We start from the raw sequence: 27,588 nt of genomic DNA, 5'->3' as shown, positions 1-27,588 counted from the left end.
AGTTATGAATTGTGTCTTAAATGCCCTAACAAAACACACTATAAAGAGTTGCTTGCTCAATAATGTACAACAGTATCAGGCAAAACACAGTGCCAAATATTCTGTTTTAAAAATGACTTGTAATCTTTGTTTAGAAATAATGAATACACTATAATATATCTTAGTGATTAAAATGTCAATAATAGTCAGTGTATTGAAATGATTTCAGTCAATATTGTTTATAATGTATAATTTACATATACTCTCTATGTATATCAGCTCTATACCATTATTTCATTTCTTTACATCTGTTCATATATTAATCAATCAATCAAAATACTTTCTTAATCACAGGGTGAAATTAGATTTCATGACCATATTATAATAAATACACCGATCAACCATAACATTATGACCACTTGGCTAACATTGTGTAGGTCCCCCTTTTGCAGCCAAAACAGCCCAGACCCATCGAGGCATGGACTCCACTAGACCTCTGAAGGTGTGCTGTGGTGTCTGGCACCAAGACGTTTGCAGCAGATCCTTTAAAACCTGTAAGTAGAGAGGTGGGGCCTCCATGGATCGGACTGAAACCAGAGCCAGGTCTGCTCTGATTGGTTAGCTGGCCAACTCTTGTATGATCAGTCAACGGCTTAGAGATGTCCCGCCCTTTAGCCTTTAACGTACAATGTTTTTGGAGCGCTTGCCAATAGAATTGTTACAGAGTGTTACATAGTGATGTCATTATGTTATGGAAGTGCGGGGGGGGTGGGGGACACAGACCTAAACAACACACTACAGGAAAGAGAAAAGCCCAAAAAGCAATATAGAGCCTCTTGTACCAAAACGTTTGTTTTCCTTAACCTAACCGACTTATTGAGGAAGGGTATGGAATACAAAAATGAGAATAATGTTTGTTAATAAATAAACTTTAATGGGTGCATGGATTTTTATTTATTGAATATTGGCTTCTTGTATAAAATATATATTCATGTTAAATCCTCCTTACATTGTAATACAACTGCATTTACCCAGATGTACATTATCCATGTTCAGTACATCATTCATGGATGATTGAAGCCTGTGGAGTAATATAATAATTATATGAATCATGTGGTATGTTTGGTTAGAAAAAGAAAATCCAATATGTTCAGTGAAGAATAGCTTTAAAGCCCTCTACTGTCTTTTTTTTTTCATTTTGTCTTCAGGGTGATGAAAAAGTTATTGCTTTTTTTTCAACTGCTATAAGAATAAAAACATCAGAGAAAGTAAATTATTAAAACACATCATTTAAAATGACAATCAGATAAAGTACTAACTGCAAATTGAATTGCAGTTTGGAATAATGAGCAGATGGTCAGTTTGCGTCTCTGTTGTTGTTTTCCTCTCCCAAATGTAGATGTATTAACAGCTGCAGGTAGCAAAACCAGGTAACTGCTGTACATGCAAAACCTGTCACAGTATGAAAGAAAAAAGCAGTTATTACTTTTGAAATATTTATTTATTTACATCCCTATTTGCTCATTTTTATCATGCAGTCTGTATCATTTCTGTCTGTCTGGAACAGCCGGGTGTTCTTTTGTGAGAAAAGTTTAAAACTGCTCGTGTACATATGGGACTGCTACTGAATGCTGCTGATGTGCAAGGACTAAATTGAGAGAAAAAAATCTAAATGAAATGGCTTAAAAAGTAAAAATAAATTTGAAAATAAACTCTAAAGCTGTGTTACTTAATTCCTCATAATACATCTCCTCTGGGCAAGGATTAAAAAAGCTAAGTGCCAGAGGTTTGTTTAATCATATGAAGTGTAAGTAATACCATGAATGCATTAAATTATTGCATGTCTTAAAAAACTCTGCACAGATCACATATAGACACATTACACTGCTTATGCTTCCTTTTTAAATGAAATGCAGTTTATTTACCAACCCAGGGCCCCTGCTGTTGGAGGCAGCGGTGTCAGCTAAGCGGCCGGTGTGGCTCCACCTTACATTTGCGGTGAAATTCTAAATTTTCAATCTGGCATAACGTTATTGGCACCTGCCCTTGTCGCTCATCTTCCTCATGATGCACTGACTAATCTACCATATCCTTCCCTACCTGCAAATGTGTTTAGTGAAGGGCAGATAAGACCTGTCAAATATGAAATCTATTTTCTTCCCCACCTCACCCTACTGTTAATGTCCTGACTGATGTAATAGCCATGGCTGATGTTGAGACATGAACGGGGGAAGGGAGTTAATGGAATATTCCAATCTCTTTGCATACTTTGAACTGGCTGATGTAGCTTTGTGATGCCAATATGAAGATTTATTATTTATTAGAATTACAGTTACCAGTAGGAAAATAAAAAACGTATTAGTAAACTTATCTGAGTATCAAAAGTAATTTAACCTTATTAATTTCCGTTACTTTTGGACTAACTCAATTTCAAATGCAGCGCAAATAAATACAAGAGGAAAGAAATACGATTTGTTTTTACATGTGTAAGACAATGTAATCTTAGAATGAAGAAACTAAAATATATATACTGTATTAAACATGTGTTTTTGTGCTGAACATTTTATCAATATACACCAACAATGAAACACATGAGAACACACTACAAACTACAAAAGTAGAAATAAAGCTAAAAGAAAAGGATCCGGTTTTTTTTATACATACAGCTAAGCTACCCTACATTATTTTATGAACATATAAGTGCATTTACTGAATAAAGAAAAGAAAAAATAAACAAAGAAAGGGAAAACCATAAAGCAAATTCAGGCAGCAGGCATATAGATTCACACGTGTAGCCTACAGAAGAACAGTAGGCTACATCTGCTCCTTTTACAACAAACACAATATGCTCTTTTAGTTTTTGTAGTAACATTGTAATCCTGCTAGTAATCCTTTTTTCAGAAATCTAACAGTGTCAGATTTTTGTGAAGGGCATACATTTATCTTTTTTTGTATCCTGATTACATAATCCTGTTACATGTAACACCTTACTCCCCAAGCTTGGTGGTATGCATTGAGCAGTCGGAGAGTATGAACAATCCTCACAGTCAAATGGTGTCTGCATTAACTCACTTCATTTGGCAAACTGCATTAGACACACGCTGTCATATGGATTGTTATCCCCTATTTCTAATGGGTATTTTGCCTAACACTGCTAGTATATTTAAGACCGGTAATTTACTGTAATAACATTTTAAATGTATTTTGATTAACTCATTTAGGCCACTTATCTGGTTTCTTAATATAGTCCTTATTCTAGGATGGGTTAAATACAGAGACTTAATTTCACTGTGTGTGCGGTGCTGTGTACATCATGTGTGACGGTTGAAGAGGAATTCATTAGAATCCTCCATCTTTGATGTTTTTGCCCAGAACTGAGTACTGCCACTTAATCTAAGCATGTAGAGGGACACGCAATTATGTTAAGTTAATTTTAATCACACCTTATTACTGAATGAAGGATGCTTGAAATCAACAATACAATGGAGGTAAAGTATGGCAGGCTGAATACTTCTTATTACCAAACAAGAGGAAAATCTTGGTGCATTTAAGTTGCTGCAAAAACGCTGGATGTGTTTTGGGTGCAATACACCATTAAGGAGTTGAAAAACTCACAACAGAAATAAACCAGAATACTCTTGCGATTGGTTTGGTCCAAAAATATTATGGAGTTTATCCTCAAAGTCTATTCAACATGCCAGTAAACAATACTCTCCAGAGCCCCAATTTCATTGAGGACTGGGCTGGCTTTGTGGACACTGTGGCACAGAACCCAGGCGGATTTTCCAGGGATACGCTTACATTTTCTAAGTCAGAGCTCTAAGCGCTACAATGGAATAAAACTCATTGGGGTGTTAAATGTTTAAAAGGATAGATACACACAGTGATAGCCATCCATTTAGTGTCAGGGCAAGAATGTTCTGCCTTGGTAAAAGGTGTGTTGATATACGTAATTAAAAAATGTATTTTTGACATGAATTAGAATGTTTCCGGTTTTCCAGGGAGATTGTATGGTGGCTGACAGGTGCAAATGCTTTACAACCGCCCTGGGGCCTTGTTTATAAACGAAAATGTCTAAGCAATCTTTGCGATTTATAAAAAAAAACAACTTGACGGGAAATGTGCCGTCCACCACGCATAATCTGACCCATGCGTACGCACAAAAAAAGGGAGAGATGAGAAAGCACGAGACCGTTGGCAGAAGGAAGAATGGAGGGAAACTTGAAATAACACCATAAATCTAAATGTATCAGATATTGCAAAAATGGGCAAACGCCTGTTTGAGACTCCTGAGTGCACACAATCAGTGGCGTTTTCTCCCGGAGGCCAAGGGAGGCGTGGCCTCCTCATTTATATTCGATAAAAAAATATCCATGAGTTGGGATTCATGACGCACATTTTAGGTTCCAAATATGCCGTGTTTAATTCCCTGATGTCATGTTTTTCTTTGAGCGAGCAAAACAGCGCCCCTATAGGTGAAATACTGCCATCTAAGGAGGCCCGTTTAACTTGGCCTCCACTACTACTAAGGGTTTTAGCCAATCAGATTGAAGCTCGGCTTGTCACCGAACGCTCATCAAGGTCAATCAAACTGTAAAAATTAAAAAAATGAGGAGGCTAGCTTGTACGTGCCTCCTACACTAATACGTAAGTACGTAACCACACACAACCATGCTGTTGCTAACCGTGAAGGAAGGTTAGAAAGTAAGAATGGATGGCGACGGAGACCCAGAGTTTTTTCTGAGAAACGATTTCACTAAACTACCGTTTGAAATTCAGTTAAAAATAAAACAGAAGGGTAGGTCCACTCCGAATCTCGACCTTACTCAGGGAAGAGCTAAAGGAAATACCCGGACGTTTTGTGAAGGGAACTATACGAGAACGGACTGGCTAACAGGGAGTGTAATGCTAAATTGTCTTTTCTGCTGGCCATGCCTCTTGTTTGACCGCTCCAGCATGGGGATCTGTATGACCGGGTCACAGATCATTTCGCCACCATTAAGGATAGGAGAATGGCATTTCTCTACAAATAGTGAGTAAGCTTACTTTATTTCTTTACGCAGTGTGACAGCCGAGGCTTTCACTTTAGCATCCTGCGGACAGCGGTGTGAACCCGTCAGAGACTTTTAGAATGTGAGGCCACCTGTAGGCTACAGTTCAGTGTATTATTGACATTACAAATATGGGTGTAAGGTTTTGTGTTGTGTTGTGTTGTGTTTGTTTAAGCTTGTTGCGATATGGTGTCAATAAATAGCAGCAGCTGCAATCATTTGTCCTGATTTATTTATGCTACTTTTAGTCACATTGTTGACATGGGTATGACGTCATTCAGTAGCTTACGATCTCTCTGGCCTCCTCTGTAAAATTGGCCACGCACCGCTACTGCACACAATATCATAACTTTGAGAAATAAATAAATACGGATATGTTATTGAACCCCCCTTCGAATATGTTATGTTACATGTGATGAAATGTATTCTGATAAATGATGCGGTAAACAGAAAGACAGAATTACGTTTAAACTGACCCCGTTTGGTTACGAGTGCATGGTTGTACTATATACAGTTATTATGTTTGGAAATGTGTTTAAATTGTTAAGCATTTTAGAACTTTGTTTATTGCCTTTAACTGGTTGATAGAGTTGCTGCTGGGGGGTGAGACGCACAGGGTGCAGTGGAGATGCTGCGCACAGCTGATCGACAGTCGGAACATAAACCACCAAATAAACAGATATTTATTTTGTAAACAAAGTCCCAACTGTTGGTACATGTGCAAATCCAGCTAGATTGTACTTGGTTTGATATCATTTCTAAAAAGGAAAGAAGAGTACGTTACAGTGCCAGACGCACAGGTGTAACCCCCCCCCTCTCCCTCCAAGTCATGACTCCGTAGGGATTCCCCGATAATTTCTGACAGCTTCTTATCAAGGGGGTGCGTCCCTGTCCCCGGCCCGTGGCAAAAAACACTCTGTGTGTATATTGCCATTAACTTTTTCGGACTGCATTTATTTATTTTGTTGACGATCTGACTTTGAGGCAGCAGCGTTCACAGAGTGCTCCACATGGTGCAACTCTTTCTTCAAACTGCGTCCACCAAACAATATGAAGAACTTGTCTGCACCTCCCCAACAAGAACTAAAATCTTACTCGGTGTGAAATGTTTTTGTTTAGCTGTTCTGTCGGCATTTCCTACGATTGTCATCAGGCAGTCAGTCTAAATGAATATTTATTGCTTTGTCCTACGTACGCCACCTTCCCACGTGAATCCTACGCAAAGCTTTATAAATGAGGCCCCAGAACATTTCCATTAGGAGAAACGTGCAATGTAATTCAAAAAGCGATGCCTGTGTAAAAACACATTTAGTGCTAAAACACATGCAAATGAAGGAACAAAAACGAAACTGCAAACACAAATGCTGCAAATAAAAAATGATAAAGCTGTCCAACTGTCCCTGTTGGCACATTAACCCTGTTTTCATAATTGTACGTGTCTTTTCAGTATATTAAAACAAAGCCCGTCTACGGAAAGCCCCTTCACTCTCTATTCACCCCCATTGTGCCGAATTTGGCTGCAGTTCACCTAGGGGGCGATCGCGGGCGAGTGCAGAATACATGGACCCCTATGGAGCTAGGCGGCTAGCTACATCATTCTCCTAGCATATCGTCTACAAAATCCAAAATACTACTGTGGTTTCCGAGAGGTCGACAGGGATTTTTCGTCAAAAGTGGAATAATCTGGGGGTCATAGCCTTTTGTTTTCTTACAGGTTGGGCAGTTGCGACCCAGGTTCTGCTAGCATCTGGCTAATGAAAGCCGATTGGTCAATGAAGAACTCACGACTGGTTACGACCGAAGAATACGCTTTGTGGTACCTGTCCACAGAACATCAACAACGATTTGTAAATTATGAGTATCAAATAATGTCACACCTTTTCAAAACATGTAGAGCCGAGTTCAAATCAGTCCCACGGAGCCAAATCAGCTGCGATCGTATGCAGCTGTTGCTGCGAGGGAAAGGAAAGGGAAGGAGAGACACAAGGTGCCGTAAAGCAATTTATCACGCATGACGTCATCCGATTTACAAAAACCTAATTTTAGTCAAAATCAAGCGAATATAAAATACTAGCTATGTGTCGTTTGTGAGGATTATCCATTCCATGTTTAAAAAACTATAGCAGTGATTTAAAAAAAAATTATATCCAAAGAAATGTAGGAATCTATGGGTGGGGCTCCATAAGACCACATTCATTCTGCACTGGCCCACCAGCGCCCCCCAGGTGCAGTACCATACCGGAACGGTTTTGAGAGTGAACGTTCTCGTCAATATTAAAAGTTCTCTGATTAAAATGACTAGGTTAGCTACGTTAGCTAGCTAGCTTGCAGCAGATCTGCAATAATATCGGAAGGAATCATCCGATCACATTGTTAAAATAAGCCAACCTTATAGTTTACGTAACTTTCCAACAACAGTGGCAGTTGGCCAATGATCAGTGAACGTTAACCAGAGATTCGGTCCCAGTTGTGTGCATTAGTTTTTAGTGTCCACATTCCCGTTGTTTTAAGAGCTTCTTGCTGAATTTAACATTTTAAAGTGCTTTGTTTATGCAACACATGTGTTGTGATGTTTGGGGAAGATGTTTTCTTAATTTGCATGTGTTTTTGCACATTTGTGTTTTCATGTTTGCATTGTTTTAGATGCTGCAGCGGGTTAATGCTAATAGAAATGTCTTGGGCTTTAGTAACACAGTTGCACCTGTCAGCCATCTTATGAATACTATCCAATCAACATTGGAATTTTCCACAATTAACATTTGTGTTTTCTAATGCTGTTTTGAAAATATTGATAAAACAATGCATTGACAGACCCTACAGTGTTTTTTTTTCTAGAGCTAAAACCTGTTCGGTATTGAATAAGTAGATTTCAGTAAACCTTCAGTAAACAATGATTGCTTTTCATAGAAGAGCTATATTTACTTCAGGGTCTTTCCCTACATTGCAAAGGTCCAGGTTACAAAAACCAGGAAACACACACTGCAAAACAAACATAAACATAAATCAGCAATTTATTTGTATTATTTATTGGGTGGATATGAATGGATGTAGCAAGGAAAATATTTTCTATGCTCTTTGACAGATTTCCTCTCTTTGTGTCTCGGCTAACCCACAACAAAGCCCTGCTACAACGAGTCTTACAGACGTACATTTGGCAAAATGATCAAACACATATTCAGCCGTTCAAAGCTTAATTGTGGAAAGACAAACACTAAACCAACCTGAAACAGATGCCATGAAGGGAACGCATTGTCCCTTCAAAATATACTTTCCCTATTGATAGCTAAATATACCTCTTAGAAAGAAGATTAAGGTGTGCAGGACAAATGGGCGCTGCGCTACATTGCCTGAGAACTTGCTAAACTCTATGAAAAGTTGTGTCAGTGCTTAAGAGGGAGAGTATTGCATTTCTTATGTCATCTGATGATGTGAGACCAATCAAAGTCAAAGTCAAGCAAAAGGGTATGCTGATTTTAAAACTCAAGATACTTTCACTTTTTGCAGAGTAATTCAGCCATAAATATCATCAACCCAAAATTATTTATTAACAGTATTGGCATTTGGAGAATTTGCTCAATTAAATAGTTGCGTTGATTTTGTGTAAAGGATTTAATATTCTAAGAAGCAGTCCTTAATTGTCATGAGTAGTGTAATTGCAATTGTATTGAGCTAATTTTGCTACTTGATTCAATAGTGATCCTCAACCAATCTGTCAGATCTAAGCTTTTCTAATGTTGCTTGCCCACTTCTTCCCTGAGTGAACAAACCACAGGGGACATGAGTGCCTCTGCAGCTCCTTTGTAGTCATTTGCAGAAAGAGCAATGAATCAGTGACCCGAGCCCACACACACACACACACACACACACACACACACACACACACACACACACACACACACACACACACACACACACACACACACACACACACACACACACACACACACACCACACACACACACACACACACACACACACACACAGGATTGTATTCTTCCAAAAGAGCAGGGAAGAAAATGGAGGCTTTCTTTTAACATATCTTGTATGAGGCCCATCAAATCAGATAAGGGTGGCATCCACACTGACAGTTGGTGGTCACCTAGGGTGAAATCAGTTGGCATGAAAGAGGGCGTGTGGCAGTGATGCACTTATTCACTGGCAGCAGATCAGTGGCGAAAAAAGGAATGAGCAGAAGCCAGAGCTCACTAAACAGATAAGTATAAATATTTCCCTTTATTATTGAAAAAACTTGACTAAAGTATCACATAATCACATAGCAGTTCAAAATTAACACAATGGTTCCTTCTTTTTTTATGAATATCAACTATTTTAAACCCTTTACATGACACAACTATTTGCAAGATTTCTATCGACTCTGTCTTAATTTCATACACTTTCATGAAATTATATGCCATCCATTTTAGGAAAGGATGTTAATTATTCAATAAACAAGAGGTAACAAATATCTCTCTGGCTATGTGTTTACTGCAGCTCCAGGCAGCTTAATTGGTTGGTGGTAAAGTTTCACACGGCGACGGTTTGACAAGTTGAAATACACCCCCAGAATGTGTAACATGACTTCTATAAATTCCATCTAAGTAAAGTGGAGATGGGCTTTTCAGTGCTGCTGCAGTGTCACTGTCATTCAGGCTGAAAAGAAGACGCATGAAAACACATTTTACTGTTTTTCTTTTCTTTTACAGGTAAATGAAATACTGGTAATGAAAAAATGGGTATAAGCTTGTAACTGCTTTGCGGGGTTTACTGTTTTGCAGCCTCAGTTTAACACTGAAATATATATTTTCTTTCACTACGCATTGTGACAGTAACGACTGTAAATAGATCTGACAGGGCTCCGAGTAAAAATCCCGATCATTAGTCTTAAATCTTAAGCAATTAGTAAATGTAGCTGCGGCTCAGGGGATTCTATATTCTGCAAAAATAGTTGAAGGGCTGTTTTGGCCGGAATTAAACACATAATTAATGCAGGAATTTAAAGGGGAGATAATAAGAGAATTTGCTCAAATGGTGTGGTAATGAGCAGGATGTAGAGGTAGCCTCTCTGTGGTAGGATGGGAGATTTTGCACTTCATACTTTGAAAAGCTCATATGAAAGCTCAGATAATTTTGAGAAGAGCAACAATGAAAGGACAGAGCTCTTGTCCTCGTGGTTTTTTAAAAGGATTGTACTGACGGCAGGTTAGTGTTCGGGGGAGATTTGGCACCGTGGTGCCACTCCACTCTTAAATAGAAATCCTATTATATCAGACATGAAAGACCTTTTTTACATCCTGCTGTCATTATCATGCCATAATGCCTTTGAATCTGAAGTGGATGTTTTTGGATTGTGATATTCACACATTCGTTTTTAAATCACAAAGCTGTACAAAGCCTTCACTGTAAAATGTGTGTCTAATGTCTATAACACGTTAAGCTATTTATTTCACGATGGGTAACAGTTTATTGAAACTAACTTTAATAAATGATACATTTATAGTTAATTTCACTTTTATCAAGGGTTATTGTTACTGTTGAAAGCAGTTCAATAACTGTACTAATTACAAATAATTATCTTATAATGTAGATCATTTTACAAGTTTATTGACACACGTATGTGCTCTTAAATACTATCAAGTATGTGACAATGTTTTCTGTTCGAAACTGCAACTCAATTGAACCTAATGAATACAACAACTTCCTAAATGGTTAATATAAAGCAGCAACAAACATAATATAGAAATACAGTTAGTACTATGTAAAAGGTTAATATTATACATTGTTTATAGATCTATAAACAGTAGTATTAAACAGTTAAAACTATTTTAAAGATTACATATCATCAAGTTATCCCTTGCAAATACTTGTATAATATGTAAAATATAGAAATATTAGATATCATTTTTATCATCTCATGTTATCTATCTTACAATATAGGATATATAAATTAATTATATATAACATCAAAAAAACGAATAAATAATACAAAGAGTGAATTGACTAGTAATACCATGAATAATTGTTACTTAATTTTCTGTAACAGAGAAATACTTTATCATTTCTTAATGATGGTTATTATAAAGTGTTGCCAATGAATTTGAAAGAATGATGAAGTTAAATTAAAGTGTTCCCATCTATAAAAATCTTGGAGGGGGGGTTATAGGGTCACACACAGAGTGCCTCACAGTGCAGGCGATGACCTCCAGATTTACCTTTAATGTGCTGTAATTCTGCTCCGCTCAGACTTTGCCTGGGTTACTCGCCTGGAGTTAACATCCCCGTGGGCTTTCTGCCGTCCATTAACATTTTCCAAAGTGCTGCCATAACTAGGAAGATTCATTTTATTACAAAGTGTAGAATACATTTCATCCCTAAAAAGCAATTATAGTACCGATTTGGTTTGAAGCCACTTTGTCCTGGCCTGGTATTAATTTCAGGGAGGACAGGAGCTGAATGCTCAGATAAACAGCGCTGTCAGTGAAGGACAGTGATTGGCAGGTGCCTCCAAATGTTCACTTAAACAGTGAAACACTGGAGTTATAATTAACTTTAATCTGAAACTGAGGAAGATGAATAGGGATTTTTTATAACAAAAGCTGAAAAAAAGTAACTTTTCATGTCCATATTTTTATGTTTTTGAGTCCATTGCTCCCCTTATGTATTGTCGTATTTAAGCCAGTGTTGAAATGTAAAACGGTAAATCAGTGTCAATGTTGTCAAACAAAACATGAAAATCTCCTCAGGTTGTTTAACCACAGACCTTATTTTAGGGTTCTAGCCACAAACACATGACTTTGCGCTAAAATACTATCTTATTTCCGGGTTTTTAAACAAATTACTGCACCACTCTATTACTATCAATTACACTGATGGAAAATAACGAGCTGCTCCCCAACTGCCTTATATTGTAGATAAGCAACAATTCTAAGCAAAATAGTTGCTGTCTTTTCTGACACCATCTTCAAGAAAAAGCCCTTTCTAATAATCCATGCCGTACATTTTATTTTTCCATCATAAATCTTTACCATCAAAGTAGAGCAACTTTTTATGTTTGGTAATCTAAAGCTTTACTCATTATTATTCAAGTCTAAATAAAAAATACCATGTGGAATTTAGAACATTTTAAAGAGGAATATGCACAGCCTTAGATGAAAGGGAAAAATCCATCTGATGGTCTCATTCTTCAGGAATGTTTAAAGGTGAGTTGCTCACCAAACGCCCACAGAAAGAGCTTAGTTTGACACATGCTGGAGCTTGACAGCAATAACATAGTAGGGGAGTGTGATATCTTAGCCACCCACCTCTGTAATATTATTCCAACCCAACTGGGCGAGGAGTTGAGTGAGTGTCCTACGGGCAGGCGATGTGCTGGAGTAAAAAGCAGGCCTCCGAGATCCTATCAGCTCAGAGCGTCTATAACAAACTATGTCGACATTTGCTCTCAGCACTGCTCAGAGGTGGTTGGCATGTGCTCTTAAGTCAATCTTGGGTTTCGGTGAGCATATTGATTTTCCTGTGGAGTCTCACATGCATCAAATCAATCCTTCTTCCCACCTTCTCCACCCACTGCCAGACTTTGTCATTTAGAGTCTGCAGATGGCACATGTGAAATGCTAGGCTCATTTCTGTTTAATGTAAAACCTTATGACCTCTGAGAAAATGTATAAATAAAGTCTGAGAGAGGGTGATGAGTCAGGCACTGCAGGCAACATGCTGTACAGTACATCACTGCTAAGCTATCAATTGACTGACAGGGTTGTTAGGGACTGTCAATAATGTCATAAGCAGGAGGGCAAATACTTATAGTGAAGTCTGAGAATAACAAGATAACGCCCCTGTATTTTAAGAGTGTACAAACTCAGCTGGAAAGTCTAAAACTTTGTTGGATTTGAAATGTTTAGTGGGTGAGATGTCAGGATCCTATACATGACCTTTTTGAACAACTTTACCACAGACGGGCCTGAGAAGCACCATGAAGAGAAACTAAATCAATAACTGCAGAGCAAACCATAAGACCCACAGCTTGTCAGAGGATCTGCACTGTGTGTTTTAGAAGCTTACTGTGTGCCTGAAATCCATACAGACAGATTTGTTATATTACAAGAAAGTAATTACTATAAAAGTAGCTGACAGTGAAAAATAAAATAGCCGTACTGTGATATTGTGCATTTTGGAGATGAGATGAACACTGGTATCTAGCTATTGTCTAAATAAATTGAATTTCCTATTGGCTTCCTGGCAAAATTATTGCAATGTTTCTGCAACTAAGCTGTGGCTTTAACGATTTATCTGCACATGTTGTGACAAGCTAGTCTGGGAGTAGAGTTTTTCACCCGTAACTACTAACAACTTAGAGAATTTAGACAGTTTTATAAAGCGACTGCTATCTCAGAATGTATAAACAGGGTCTTAAAAGTCTACTGTATTTTCATAGATATACTTACAAGAGGCTTTATTTCCAGTGCTTTGATATGTGGGAGATGTTAAAATAAAGATATATATATTTAGAAATGTTCCTTTCAAAGGTGTTTGAATTAAGGACCATGAATATGAAATACTTGCAATTGTGTTGTTTGCATTGACAAGAGTTACAAGCTTATTGTAGGTGTATATAATTATTTATTTAAATAAAGTACATTAACATTAGTTAGTTAATTACATTAACTCAAGAGCTGTACTTAGGTCACTTTTTAGGTACGTGTACTTTAATTGAGTATTTCTATTTTATGCTTCTTCATACTTCCACTCTACTACAATTTGGAATAACATATTTTACCTTTTTTCTCATTATATTGATTTGAAAGGATTTTTTTCTAGTTATTTTGCCAATTTACTTTAGCAGTAAAAAATGAATTATAATGTATTATGGATTAAGACACCTGGCAGTGTAAAAAGTCATTAAAGTTAGCTCCATTTCAAAATGATATACACATGAATCATTATTTAGAATCCAATAATATACATTATTATCAAAATGACCATTCTGCTTAATCAATACTCATAGTTTAGGTACTCCAGGTTTAATTTGATGTCAATAATGTTAGACCTTTACTTGTAACAGAGTATTACTAAACTGTACTATACTTAAGTCGAATATCTACATCTCCCACCTGTGATTATTCTCTAGAAAGATTCATAATGAAATATTCCTGTGCATTTTTAGGCTCTACCTTTTTTACCTAGCAAGGTTTGCTATGGTTACCACAATTGGAATCCTATGTTTCCCAGATCAGCAGAAATATGTTCAATAAACGCAGTCCAGCTCTGTCCTGGGAGCTCAAGCTGACGGCTTTGTTAATCATACATCAATTAATCACCAGGCCCAAGACATCAGAACAGCCAAGCCAATTTCTTTCAAGCAACATGTTGACATACACATATCTTATTGTCGAGCCGTCACCTGGGCACACCAAACCATCTGCTCATTAGCACATTCTCCCATGATGGTAGAAAAGCAACCATTGAGAAAAAAAGACAGGATAAAGAGTGGAAATTATTAATGTCCATGAATCCATACTTAGAACAACAAAGTAAAAGGTATTTGTGTTATGTTTATGTATTGCTGAACAGAAAACTTCAATGGAATCACACCATCACTAATAATCTTAGGATCCTCACAAAATCAGGAGTACTACCTTCCTATCTTGCCAATGTATGACCTTTTTTCTTTTCCTTCCCAGGATAACTCAAATATGCACTGCTCAGTTCATAACCATTTGGTAGTCAGAGAGGCATCTCATTCAGAAATCATGCATTTATATTTGTTAAGAGCATAAACAGTGGATCATTTCTCATACTGATGCAACTGCTCTCATTGTTTGTCCCATTGAAGCTGAGAGTAGTTGGTCCCTTTGTCACATTAAACGAAATGTTGCACCAATAGTATTTCATTTAGTTGTTGGTCATTTTAACAGTTCCTATAACCTGCTTAAGGACCACCCTGTGAGGACTCTGGATACAGCCCCTCTGGCCCAATGCAGTTGGAACCGAGTTGATCTGTTTTTTTGTTTGTTTTCTCAGGGTTATGAGTTTTCTCGTTATTTGTTTTGTTTTTTCGGCGAGGACAATGGGAAAGGTTTATGTTGCCTCACATACTGAGATAACAGTCAGAAGAACCCCAGCAGCTGTCCTTTTCTTTTGGTTTGGTATAAGTGGTTAGTGTTGAAAATTAATAATGATTAATAATGGGGTTGATAATAAGGTGGGATTACAATTAAGTAGATCCAGTAGCTCAAAGTCATTAACACGGCTATCAGGAGGAATTTGTTTTAATCAAATATAATTATTACATTTTAGGGCTGCTTTTATATTAAAGCACCTGAATGGGGCACCATCTTTGTGTTTAACTGAAATTAAATCAGTAATTGCTAACTTATCCTTGTAAGCTAAATGTAAGCTAAATGCTTTGCCCAGTGAAACCATTAGAAAGAGGTTACTTAGCTTTTTAGATAAGCTGATGAATCTCACACACTCTGATGTTGCTGCTGCATGATGTCAGTTGATTCTTTGCTCATTTGAACAGCTTGTTCTGTTGGAAGGTCGATAAAGTTGGCCTCTGTGATTGTTATCAGTCATTGGTGCTACTGTGAAGTGTAGCTGCTGCATGCTAACCTGGCTAAAGACTAACTGTGAATCATTTAGGCAAGTGTTCAGTATGTAGTTTTAAAAGAAGATGAATCTGCTTCTAATAAGTATTATCAGATAACCATCTGATGTAGAGAACCACCTTTGCTTCCAGGTTGCAGGAAGTTATGTAATGTTTTGACAAAGGTGGAGGATCCTGGGAGATTGAGTCTTATGTAATGCCTGCCATGGTATAAGTTCACAACACTTTAATAACATGAATATGCGTTGTACTATTGACCATGTACTATAAACTATTTGAGTAGCGGTAACACTTTTCATTATGCTAACTTCTAAAGAAAGCTAAACATATGTTGCTTTTTCCTTTTCGACAAACACGTTTCTTTGTTATTTTATGCTATCAGCCAGTGTTGTAGTCAAGTCACTATGCCTCGAATCCAAGTCCAGGTTCAAGTCTCCAGTGTTCAAGTCCGAGTCATTAAAAAAATGTCCAAGTCGAGTCCGAGTTGAGTCCACTACTCATCCGAGTCAAGTCCGAGTCGAGTCCCTATTGATCAAGTCCGAGGGCAAGTCCAGCACTAAAGTAAGCATACATGTTGTTAAACTTTAAAAAAACACAACTGTGGTCCCGCAGCTCATAGGCGTGTCTTAATGGCGGGTGCTATGAACTTTCATATGCATTTTACCGTTTAACGCACTCTCGTTGCTCATAACTACACTCCTGTCTTCTTAACAATAACACTCGCAAAAATGCCACTCTAATGTGCTTTATTTGCACATACATAACCATGTATTTTATCATGAATAGATTATTTACAAAAATGCTGGCAGCACCAATGTTAAGCATAGATGTTCTTAGACTTGAAAAACACAACACTCACAGAAATGCAAAACTCTAATGTGCTTTATTTAACATGCTTTTAACACAAAAACAGTAGGAAAATAAGTATTGAACCCGTCAATTTAACCAGGTGACAGAGAGAGACAGTAAGTGTAAGAGAGAGAGACAGTTAGTGTAAGAGAGAGAGACAGTAAGTGTAAGAGAGCGAAATAGTAAGTGTAAGAGAGAGAGAGACAGTTAGTGTAAGAGAGAGAGAGAGACAGTAAGTGTAAGAGAGCGAGATAGTTAGTGTAAGAGAGAGAGCAGGTTGAAATTTGAGGTAGTCCCCGCTGTCTCCTCAATCGTCTTCGAACAGAGGGAACATTTTGCGTTCCATTTTTTGCCATGGCACGTGAAGTCTTTGAACGCAAAACGAGCTCTCTTTGGGGCATTGGGTCGTTTTTGTTCGCGGTTAAACCTGAGTTCACGTTAGTTTCTTTTTTTAATGAGAACATGACGTGACGTCATGTGCGATGTATGACATGGAAGCAGAAAAACGCTCCCTTGCACCGGAGCTAGAGGGCGAATAAGAGAGCTTGACACACACATCATTCAGAAAGATGTATGCGTCAACCTCTATTATTGGCCCTCTAGCTCCGTGAATCACGTAGGATCTCGCGGGAGAATGCATCGGAAAAGAAGAGAGTCTACCGATTCCGGCAACATTTCTACGCCGTATTGTGGCATAAATGTTAATAGAAACATATCGAAAACGTTGCGAAAATACACCGGCGCGTTAGTCGACCACAGGGTTTTAATGACAAAGTTGAGTCCTTTCGAGTCATTGCGATTCCGAATGCTTGAGTCTAAGTCCGAGTTCAAGTCATTAGTGCTTTAGTCCAAGTCAAGTCACGAGTCTCTAAATTTAGCTCACGAGCCAGGCAGTGTTGTAGTACTTGAGTCCGAGTCCCGGACTCAAGTACTACAACACTGCTATCAGCTTAGCTTTAGTTCAAGCTTCTCCAGTCTCTATTTTATTTTGCTCACAACTTCAGTTTTTTCACCCGGAACTCAGTATTGGTAAGCTGTAAAATATAGAATTCCAGTTCCGAGACCTTTTAACCTTGATGGTGTTGTCAGTATCCTGCATCTTCACTGCTCAACAAATTGAACACTTGTTGCACAGGTTTGGGTTGTTTGGGTGAGGTACATGTTGAACTAAAACTGTGAAGAACTTCTTCTCAGCTGAAACAACTGCAGTCATTTGCAGTCTTCTTTCTTGTTTTTGCTGTTTTTATAGTGTGTACTACAAAAAGAGATACACAAAATATATACAGCTCAGGCAATCACTTTGTATGTAACCCACATAATCTTGAGCAAGGAAAAGCATTGCAGTACAGAGAGGCAAACCCTGTTAAGGATGACATAGAGATGGATAGGGAGGGGGGGCCGGGCCGGGCCGTCGTATAGCTCAGTGGGTAGAGCAGGCGGCCATACACTGGGGCTCGATCCCCGGTGCGGTGGACCCAGGCTCGAATCCGGCCCTTTGCCACATGTCCTCCCCTCTGTCTCCCCGTCTCTGAACTGCACCATATTAAAAGGCACTGGTTGCCCCAAAAAATATTTTTAAAAAAAGAGATGGATAGGGGGTCCAAAGTGTGCAGCCCCTGTTAGAACATAATTTTCCGTTTGTGCCATTTGTTAAGTAACTGAGGTAAGGTCGAATAGTGCCTTTTAAAATGTCAAAGGGTGGACAGATTAGTATAAAGAAATGCTCTGCTGAGACATTTTTTCACACACATATATAATGATGAAATGCCTGTACAATACCTATTGGTTGTACTTCTACATTATGCTCTCAATCTCATCTTTTATTGGACTTCCCAGGGTCACTGGAGGCCTCTGGTACACCATCGTTCTTGTGTTCGAGCATGCATACTTGTTGAATGAACATATTTGTTGGCTTGACAAAGGACTTGAGCTGGGACTCTAATCTCTTAGAGGTGTAAAGGTCCATCTCTGATGCATGGGTAGACAGAACTTGATAAAAGCAATTCAACAAAAATCTAACATTTATTTCATTTTCATACCATCTCAGTCAGCTCACACACACACACACACACACACACACACACACACACACACACACACACACTCTCTTTACTTACATTAAAAAAGCACTTTTCTGGTCGATGAAATGTTCAAAGTTTATTTTTTTCTTCTTTTATTCATAAAATAGCTGCATGAAGCATACTTTGCCGGGCATTTATGGCACCCATGAAATTGGCTTCGCTTACATCAATCACACGTTTGCTGCAATCTCATGACTTTCTTTATCTGTTTGTGCCCACGGGCATCTCTCCCACTGTTCGTAAAATACATCATCTTGGCTTTCAGTTGCGGTGTAGACTTTATGTGTTATGACCTCAAATGTTTCATCTGAATCCATGTCCCATTAGCTGAACATAATTTACACCTTAATGCCAAAACCAGCAGGTACATTGGAAAAGAAGTTAAGGACGTGGAGTGCCAAATTACAGATGCAATTTGTTTGCCAGTCAAGTACATGCTTGTATTTGGTTCAAGCGTGTTATCTCTTTGTGTAGTTGTACTCTAATTAGTTTGTGCTTTACTCAGATACAGTATTTAGCTATTCCCAGACCTGTATTTTTTTAGCTCAATTTTGTTAAGGGTGAATTGCAATATGTATTTCACTGTAATGTTACATCTTAAATTGAAATACATTTGGCGTTGACATTCTCTCACTCTTCAATATCAGGAACGTGATTGAAAGATTTGGACTCAAATGCAGGACTCGTTCAAAATTACAACAAAAAATATTTCTTGAAGAGGTAAAACTTCACAAAGGAACATTTACAAAAACAAGTAATCTTGCTTTAGTTTCAGACAAATAACCTCCATACTTGAAATAACACTGGCTCGCTTGACTACAAATGAAACAAGACAAACTGGCAGAGAACAAAGGGAGACAAGGGCTATCTGAATGGGTAATGTGACACAGTTGGAAACAATCAAGGGAGGGGCTGAAAATATAACTACGGGAAAACACACAATTGCATGAAGTCAAAGGCTAAGGACGAATTGTCAAAAAATCAGCTCCTATCGTCTATTCCTATCTACTATTCCTTAAGCTTTGCGTGAAAAGTCAGTGTTAAGGAATAGTCGATAGGAGAATTCAAAGACTAGAGACTGCAGTGCTCCGACTGCAATTACACTATCCCACGTATTTATGATGCGCCAGCAGACGTTATTAATGTGCGTCTGCTGTGGGGGACTACAGTTCTCTATAAAGCGGACTACTGAAAGCGCCTCTACTCTGCACCGTGCTCTGATGGTGTTGTTTTATGCGTTATGAATGTGGACAACAGTGATATATATATTCTTAATTCCCAAGGTTGGAATTGAAATAAAAACAGTAAAGTGAAACTTAGCTTAACCTCGAGTCCGTGCGTATTAACCCACATGAATCCCCATACATACGATTGTATGAAATATCTAAAAATAAATACAAATGTGTTTATTATAAACTAGTTATGCCTTCACCTATCACTTTGTATATCACCATTTAAACATGTTTTAAAACGTTTAAGAAACCCCACACAGCTCAGTAAACACTGAAATGTGGACTTTATTTGATCATTTCAGTTAAAAAGTAAACGTTCATATTTCTCCTTTTGATTAATACAGTGTTGAACGTTCAAAACAAAGCACTTTAGAAAGTTACAGCATACATTTTAAACTGCTTAATAAGCACCGTAAAGGTCGATTTATGGTTCAACGTTGACGTAACGCAACGTCCACGCGTTGCCATGAACATGTATAGTTCTGCGTCGGGTATACGTGAAGCAATGCAATTCATCGCCACAATGGTAGGGGGCACAATGTTTTTTGTAAAGACTGACCAAGATTCTTTTGACGTCTATCGTCGTCGCTCGTTGTATTTGTTTACCAGACGTTCACCAGACATTCTTCTGCTTGGTCCATTCTAGCTTTTTTTTTAAATGACGTTTGTCGTTTTAGCGGACCAATCACAGCCCTTAAGGCCGATATGTGGTTCAACGTCGCCGCAAAGCAAGGTACCTTACAGACCCGTTGCGTCGTTGCGGGCCCTCCTTTCGTCGTTGCGTGCACCTCCCAAAAATTGTAACCTTGCATCGAGGTGACGCACTAGTTCTAACCCGTTGAACCATATATCGGCCTTTACTTTCATGAAACGCATTTCTCGGTCACGATCGGCTGTTTCCGTGAACGGTCGAATGTTGTGTCATAGGAAATGTTGCGGCCGCAAGGCATTGTGGGACAGCATTTTCGACTTTCCTTTCGTAAAGGAAAGTCCAGTGTTTCCTTAGCTAAAGGAGGTTATAAAGGAAGTTTCGGAGCTCCTTTCCTATCATTTAGAGAATTCGAACAGGTGTTATCATGGCGGCCACTTGGGTACTTCCGGGTCATTTCGCCCTGTTAGGAACCTTCCTAAGCTAAACTGACTATTCGACCGTACCCAAGGGCTCTGTAAAGAGAAGGATAGGTAAATACAAAATAAAACAGGAAGTGACTAACCGTGCATGATGAGACTAAACATAAGTGAAGGTGAATTAACAACAATGATACATGACTCAACATCAAATCTAAACATGGATGTTTAACTATACATGAAACAAATAACCTAAACCTGAAAATCGAAACATTAGATGTGTAAACAGAACCTGGCAAAATGTATGTGACAGTATACTCAATGACAACAACTCCATCATAATGTTCAAAACGTCAACAAGACTAAATAACTGGTCACTGGCACATCTGACGTACAGAGATGCCAGTGTTCCCTCTGCTTTTTCATTATGTATAGAAAAGAATAATAATACCCTTAAACGTCCCACAGAGGGGAAATTGAAATTCTACATTTGACCCATCCTAGTGTTAGGAGCAGTGGGCTGACATTATGTACAGCGTCCGGGGAGCAGTATAGGTAACGGTGCCTTGCTCAGGGACACCTCAGTAGTACTTGGTCTGTCGGGATGTGAACTGAGCCAAGACCCTATGGACTTTGCTAGCACAGCCCAAACAACTATATTACCTCTAACAAAAACGAACTCGCCAGCATCAAGTGCACTGTCTCCAACATCCTCTGCCTTCCCACTCAGTCTATCTGATACGAACCTCAGAGCCATCACATACATAGTACTTACAATATCAAATGGCATCAAACGTCCGGCAAACCAACACTTCACATTACTTCCTTCTGGTCGGAGATACAGGAAAGTTAAATGGAGAAGGATTTGCCTTTGCAGGAGTTTTTTTTGCTGCCTCGCTGATGTGGAAGAACACATGCACTTCTGAACTGCCTATTTTTACATGTTGCCATATGTTAATGCAGTATGTTGTATCTGTACGTTCAATGTTTTCCTGTGTTTCCATTTCGAAATGTGCAAATCTGTTGTGTACCAGCTGTGAGGCAAATGTCCCACTGGGACAATAAATCTCATCTAATCTAATTTACATATTTTTGTTTATTTTTTGGGGGTCGCCATTCTTTTAATTAGTTTAAACTGGAAAAAGCTGATTCTATTACTATGCTAAGTGCTATGTTTTTTCCTCATTTGTATGTTGATTATTAAACTGAGACGTCTTCATTTTTCCATCTTTTTTTTCTTTATTGTCTTTATAGATTAGTCAAAATAGAAAAAATATGAACATTGATACAATTTGTTAGTTTCCACATGAGTAGACATAATAATTTGAATTGATTGCAGTGGCATTTGGAACAGACATGTATGTTCCCACATGATTAATTATGATAATTTTCATGATCTTGTGACTTTACTTTAGCGCCATCCCGTTCTAATTTTCAGTGGCATGCACTGTATTCATATTTCTATAAGCAACCAAAAACATATTTCCTGTATTGATACATAACAATTTCCATTATAACCTTTGTTTTCTAAAAGATTTTTAAACACTTGGTATAATGATGACAATACAATGAAGTATAAAAAACACATGAATCGCTTTTTGGTGGTGCATGGCTTTAATCCATTTTTACTGATGCATCTAGGAGGGTCTGGGGGCTCCTGGATTCTGAGCACATCCGAGCACTTTCTGTTCACCTTACTTAATTAATTAACACTTTTGTCCCCCGAGTAGTCCATGCTCAAACTATAAATGTTGAATGTCTGCGCTCCCCTCAGCAACCTTGATTATCAAAGCGATCACAAAAAAAAAACATTTTCTGATTAATAATGAATGCTGAGACAGACAGAATGGGAGGGAGAGTGAAATCTCCATAAATGTGACAGGCATTGTAGATGCTGTATTTAACTTCTCTATTAATGTCCAAATATAGGTTAGTGATAGAGGTGTTTAAACGTGTACAATCTGTTGTGATACATTACAAGGCCATGACTTCCTCTTGCGTTATCATCCAGGCTTTTGTGATGGATGTTTTCTCTGTCTCCTTTCAGTCAAAGAGTTGTGGCTGAACAAACCACAGCATGCATCGCACTGCTGCTTGCAAAGGATTGTGATTGACCACTGTGCAGCTCCATCTGTGCAATTGTGAATTATTTCAGTATTTTGCTCAAGGGCACCTCGATAGTAGTGATACTAATCCCAGAGCCCTGTTTAATTAAAGTTCTGTTTTGTCTGCATAAATCTGTTTTTCTTCCAAGGCTGTGGTATTATTCTAATGTCCACAGATATCAAGTCACATGGAAATCGCCTGTAGCCAGACACAATTGTTTGCTCTCATGCACTCATTGGCTTGAAAAGGGGGAAAATAATGGCTGCTGCACTATGGAGAATATATGGATTACATGTGCACTCCTTTTTAAAGAATTAGAATCAAAAATCCTTTATTTGTCCCAAAGCGGGGAAATTTACATTATTAAGGGCTCACTTTCAGGGTCATATTTACATTTTGTACCTCTACTGTGACTTGTTTACTTGCTCTAATGTTCAAAAAAATGTCTTTATTTTCCTCGTACTGCCTGTGGTGCAGCACCTCTTTTCACCCTCCATCTGAAACCAGAGCCCAGTCTGCTCTGATTGGTTAGCTGGCCGGCTCTGTTGTGATTGGTCAACCGCTTAGAGATGTCCCATCACTTATCATATCACGTAAAATGAGTTGGAGCTCTAGCAAATAGAAGTGTGAGTGTAACATAGTCATGTCACTATGTTACGGCATTTACCAAAGGAATTGAAGCGTAAAAACAAAACAAAAAAAAAAAAAAATCTAAATAGTACTTTTTTAAAGGGACAGTACAGATAGACAAAATGAAGCGGCACAACAGTGACACTATATTTTGCAATTCCTCAACATACTTATGTATCATAAAAAAAGTTTCCAGAACCAAAGGATGTCTATATATGTACTGCAGTAAGGTCTTCTATAACTCTCTCTGTAGCAGGATCTTAAAAGTTTCAAACACTCTTTTTAACCCCAAATGTTGACATCCTTTTCATATTCTGCATGGAGACATTGCATCTGTACACACTTATGTGTTACTGTCACGATCCATTTGGATGTACTGACACTGACAGCACATCTAGTCTCCCCTGCTGACTTGAGTGCTTTATTGAGCCATGCTCAGTATGAGCTTTGGATCTAAAATGTGAAGCAAGTGTGCAGAGTAAGCCAACCATGAGTGGCGTAAGCTGTCTTCCTCCAAGATCTCTGTCGTCCTCTCTCTCTCTCTCCCTCTCTCTTTTATTCTCTGTTGTTGTGATGAGCCACTGCAGTGGGAAAAGGACTGTGATGCACTGGCTTGACAGCAGTCTGCCAAATTCCCTCTCCCCACGCAAAAAGGCACAGATCCTGCCTTCGAGCGGTAAGGCCCACTTATTTGTAATCTCATAGATTACTGTCCCCAGGCTTAAGTGTAATGAGCCACAAACATCCAAGAAAAAAATGTTATTTTTCACTCTAACTTGAAGGTTTAGCTTGCGCATAAAGAAGTCACAGTAAGCCACAACCTATAGAAGGTCTAACTTTAACTCACAGCACACTGTGTCACATAGGCAGACCCCCAGCAGGAGAGATATAATCAGTGTGCCGAACATCATGGTTGTTCTTTTCTTCTCAATTAGATGTGTTATTTTTTTAATTTTCCCTCTCTTGAGATGTGCTGAATAAAACAAGTTTAGTGAGCCAGTCATAGAATCAATTTGCTCTGGTAGACCTTGAATTATACAGGTCACAGGTATATAATCAACATACGTTTCTCAGATGGAGTTGCTCTAAATTAAATCAGAAAGTTATTTTATCTAAAACAATTAAGCACAAAGTATTTCACATGACTACAAAAGAAGCACCAATATTGAGTCAACAGAGAGCAAATGCTTTCTATGGAGTGAAAATCAGGAAAAAGGGGAAAGACTGCATGAACACAAAGTAAAGGAAACTAGTAAGAGATAATCACATTAAGACATTGCAAGTCTAGAATTAAATATTGTGACAGCAGTCTATAAACAGAAGGGCGTAACCTTTTGGTGCTTTAAATATTATATTATTATATTTCCCCATTTCCCATCCCCTAATTCATGAGGACACTGTTCCCTTTATTTATTTATTTATTTGACTTGAATGAAAAATCTCATAAGCTAAAAGTTTGCATTTTTCATCTCCCTTCAGTCCTCCCAACCGTCTCCAGAACGTCCCTTGGGAAAAAATGTCTCGATAATAAAAGATAAAAAAAATAAAATGACAGCCACAATACTTTCCCCCTGCATGCCTGGGTTTGTTAAGTAGGACGGCTTAGGAAAATGAAGAAAAATGTCCTTCAATAAACAATATCTAATATTTTTCAGCAGTATGTGGTTTTTTTTTTCATTGTCAGTCTCCTGTGAGAAACGAAAATGCTGACTTTTCACTGTCTTAGTCTAAATTTTACCTCCTATTCCATTTGAACTTATACCTAAATCATTCTTTACCAACCACTTGCAGTTTGTATTATTTTTGTATCATTCAAACATAAACCAGGTGTAATGATTTTTTAAGGATTGCGTGAATGGGAGTGTTGGTGCACATTAGGAAGACATACTGTGGAATTATTTTGCCATTAAATGGTGTTATAAGATGTCGTTAGAGCATTACTACTGGATAATTCCTACGTGATATCACATGCTACGTCATAATCTCACATGCACCATTGTATATTTCCTCACCCACTGCTTAACCCTCTTTTATGTACAACCATACTTTATTATACACTCCATCAGTGATTATCTCTAAAACACATACATACTCATGCTATATACGTTTGTATGAGATGATTAGACCTCCACAAGTAGTGACCAAGGGATTCAGTTGTTGTTAGGACTGAGCAGAGATGTCTTTTTTTTGCTCTATGTATTCTACTTTTATGTTAAGTACATCTTGCATTGTTGGAGGAGCTTGAGACTTTGCCAAAAGAACGCTTTTCAGTATTCGAAGTTGGAGTGGTTTATATTACCACATCAGCCAACACCATTTATAAAACACATGTGGGATGCCACCTTGCATATACATAATGAGCATTGGTAATCTAAGGTGTCCCTGACAGACTGGCAGAGTAATGAGTCACAATCAACAGCTCTGATGGGTGCAGAAGTGTGTGCCATTACTTTGTTGCAGCAAAGCAAAGCAAAGCAAAGCAAAGCAAAGCAAAGCAAAGCACAAAAGGGAGACTGCAGATTCATCACACATATACTGTATTGCATTCTTGTGTGCCCATATTAGCTAAAATATTCTACAAAAGTATTGCTTTTTTTTTTGTTCTCTTTTAAAATTGTCAGAATGTAACATTCTAACAGGTATACATATTTCCACAAATTATCTTCTAAAACTATAATTATCTTACAAATCTGTATTTACCAAGATTAGAAATTATAAGGGCAAGTCTGAAAATGTTCCAAAAATAATATCAGTCTCATAACATGTATTTGATAGTGTGATATCTTTCCCCTTCACAATACCATCCTTATTTCGTAAGACATCTTAGCTTTTGCCGCTCTGATTCTGCATAGATGATGCAATAAATGCTTCTTATTCTAATCTGACACAAACATGGCTGTTAATCATTGTTCATTTGTCGTTTTTGTCCTACAACCATCAATTGATTTCCTCCATGATTATTCCCTTAGCTGCCAATGCTATTTGGCGAACATATGCATCAGTGAACTGTTTCCGCTTGTGGAACATACAGTATAAGGATTTTAAGAGTTTGCAGTGGATAAATTAGGGTTTCAGTGAGATAATCCCATCAGGGTTTGATGGCAAGTAACTTTCAACCTGGGGTGGTCAACTAAGTTGTGAGGATGCTTTAGGTAAAGGATAAGCTGTTTTGTGTGTTTCAGAAAAAACCCTTTGAATGAGTTGTCAAAAAATATCTGTATGTTTGGAATCATATTGACTCGGAAGGACTGGAAAATATGTCGCAGGCAGCATCCCACTTGACTATATTAAATTACGATTCTGATGGATAGCCTCATAACACACACTTTTCCCCTGCATCTGGGCTGGTTTGTAGGATCACTAACAATATCAGTCAAGACCTCATCAGACATTATTGAAAATGTCAGTGGTCCAATGTAATGTTGCTGAGTCTGTTCAATATCCTCCTGCTAATTCCCAAAGCACATAAACATCATTCTGTCTCATGCAAAGATCTTTACTTTACTTACATTTACAATAACATCCTCTCACACACTACACATATACTGGAGTATCTCTTATCCAAATATTTTCTTTCTCAAACAGATCGCTATACCATTGCAAACATACTACTAGAGTCTATGTGAGAGTTGATGGTGACTAAGTGGGAATGATGTCTTTTCTAAGAAATGATAACTGTTTTATATGTAATTAAGTGTGTGTGAGAGTATCATTGTGCATATGAAAGGGTATAGTTGTGTCTTTGCAAGATTATGTGTGTGAGAAAGTGTAAATGACTGCCTGTCATACAATTGCCTCTGTTACATTATCCCGGGTGGGAGAACATTTATTTCACTATTTGTGCATTTGCATTCAGTGCAGAAAAAAGTAGTAGGGTAGAAAGAAAAAAAACAAGATAAATATAAGTACAAAAATACTAGTGAGTTGGATTTATGACTTATAGCTATGGACTACCAAAAACATGTCTAAAGGTAAATATATTCTATCTG

General features: G+C 38.0%; 1 long non-coding RNA gene across 2 annotated transcripts in view; it reads right to left on the bottom strand.

The window, feature by feature from the left end:
* Positions 1-1,002: 1,002 nt before the first annotated feature.
* The window catches only part of LOC134882864 (uncharacterized), a 37,921-nt gene continuing 11,335 nt past the window's right edge, over positions 1,003-27,588 (bottom strand). Inside the window, exon 4 of one of the 2 annotated variants that reach the window (XR_010168201.1) lies at positions 1,003-1,431. This is a non-coding gene — a long non-coding RNA (uncharacterized LOC134882864). Of the gene's footprint in view, positions 1,432-22,269; positions 22,642-27,588 lie in introns of those variants that run through there. The other variant, XR_010168200.1, reaches the window with a different exon arrangement.

The sequence above is a fragment of the Eleginops maclovinus genome, chromosome 20 (genome assembly GCF_036324505.1).
Source record: "Eleginops maclovinus isolate JMC-PN-2008 ecotype Puerto Natales chromosome 20, JC_Emac_rtc_rv5, whole genome shotgun sequence".
Lineage (NCBI taxonomy): Eukaryota > Metazoa > Chordata > Actinopteri > Perciformes > Eleginopidae > Eleginops > Eleginops maclovinus.
This window is presented reverse-complemented; position numbering and strand designations above follow the sequence as displayed.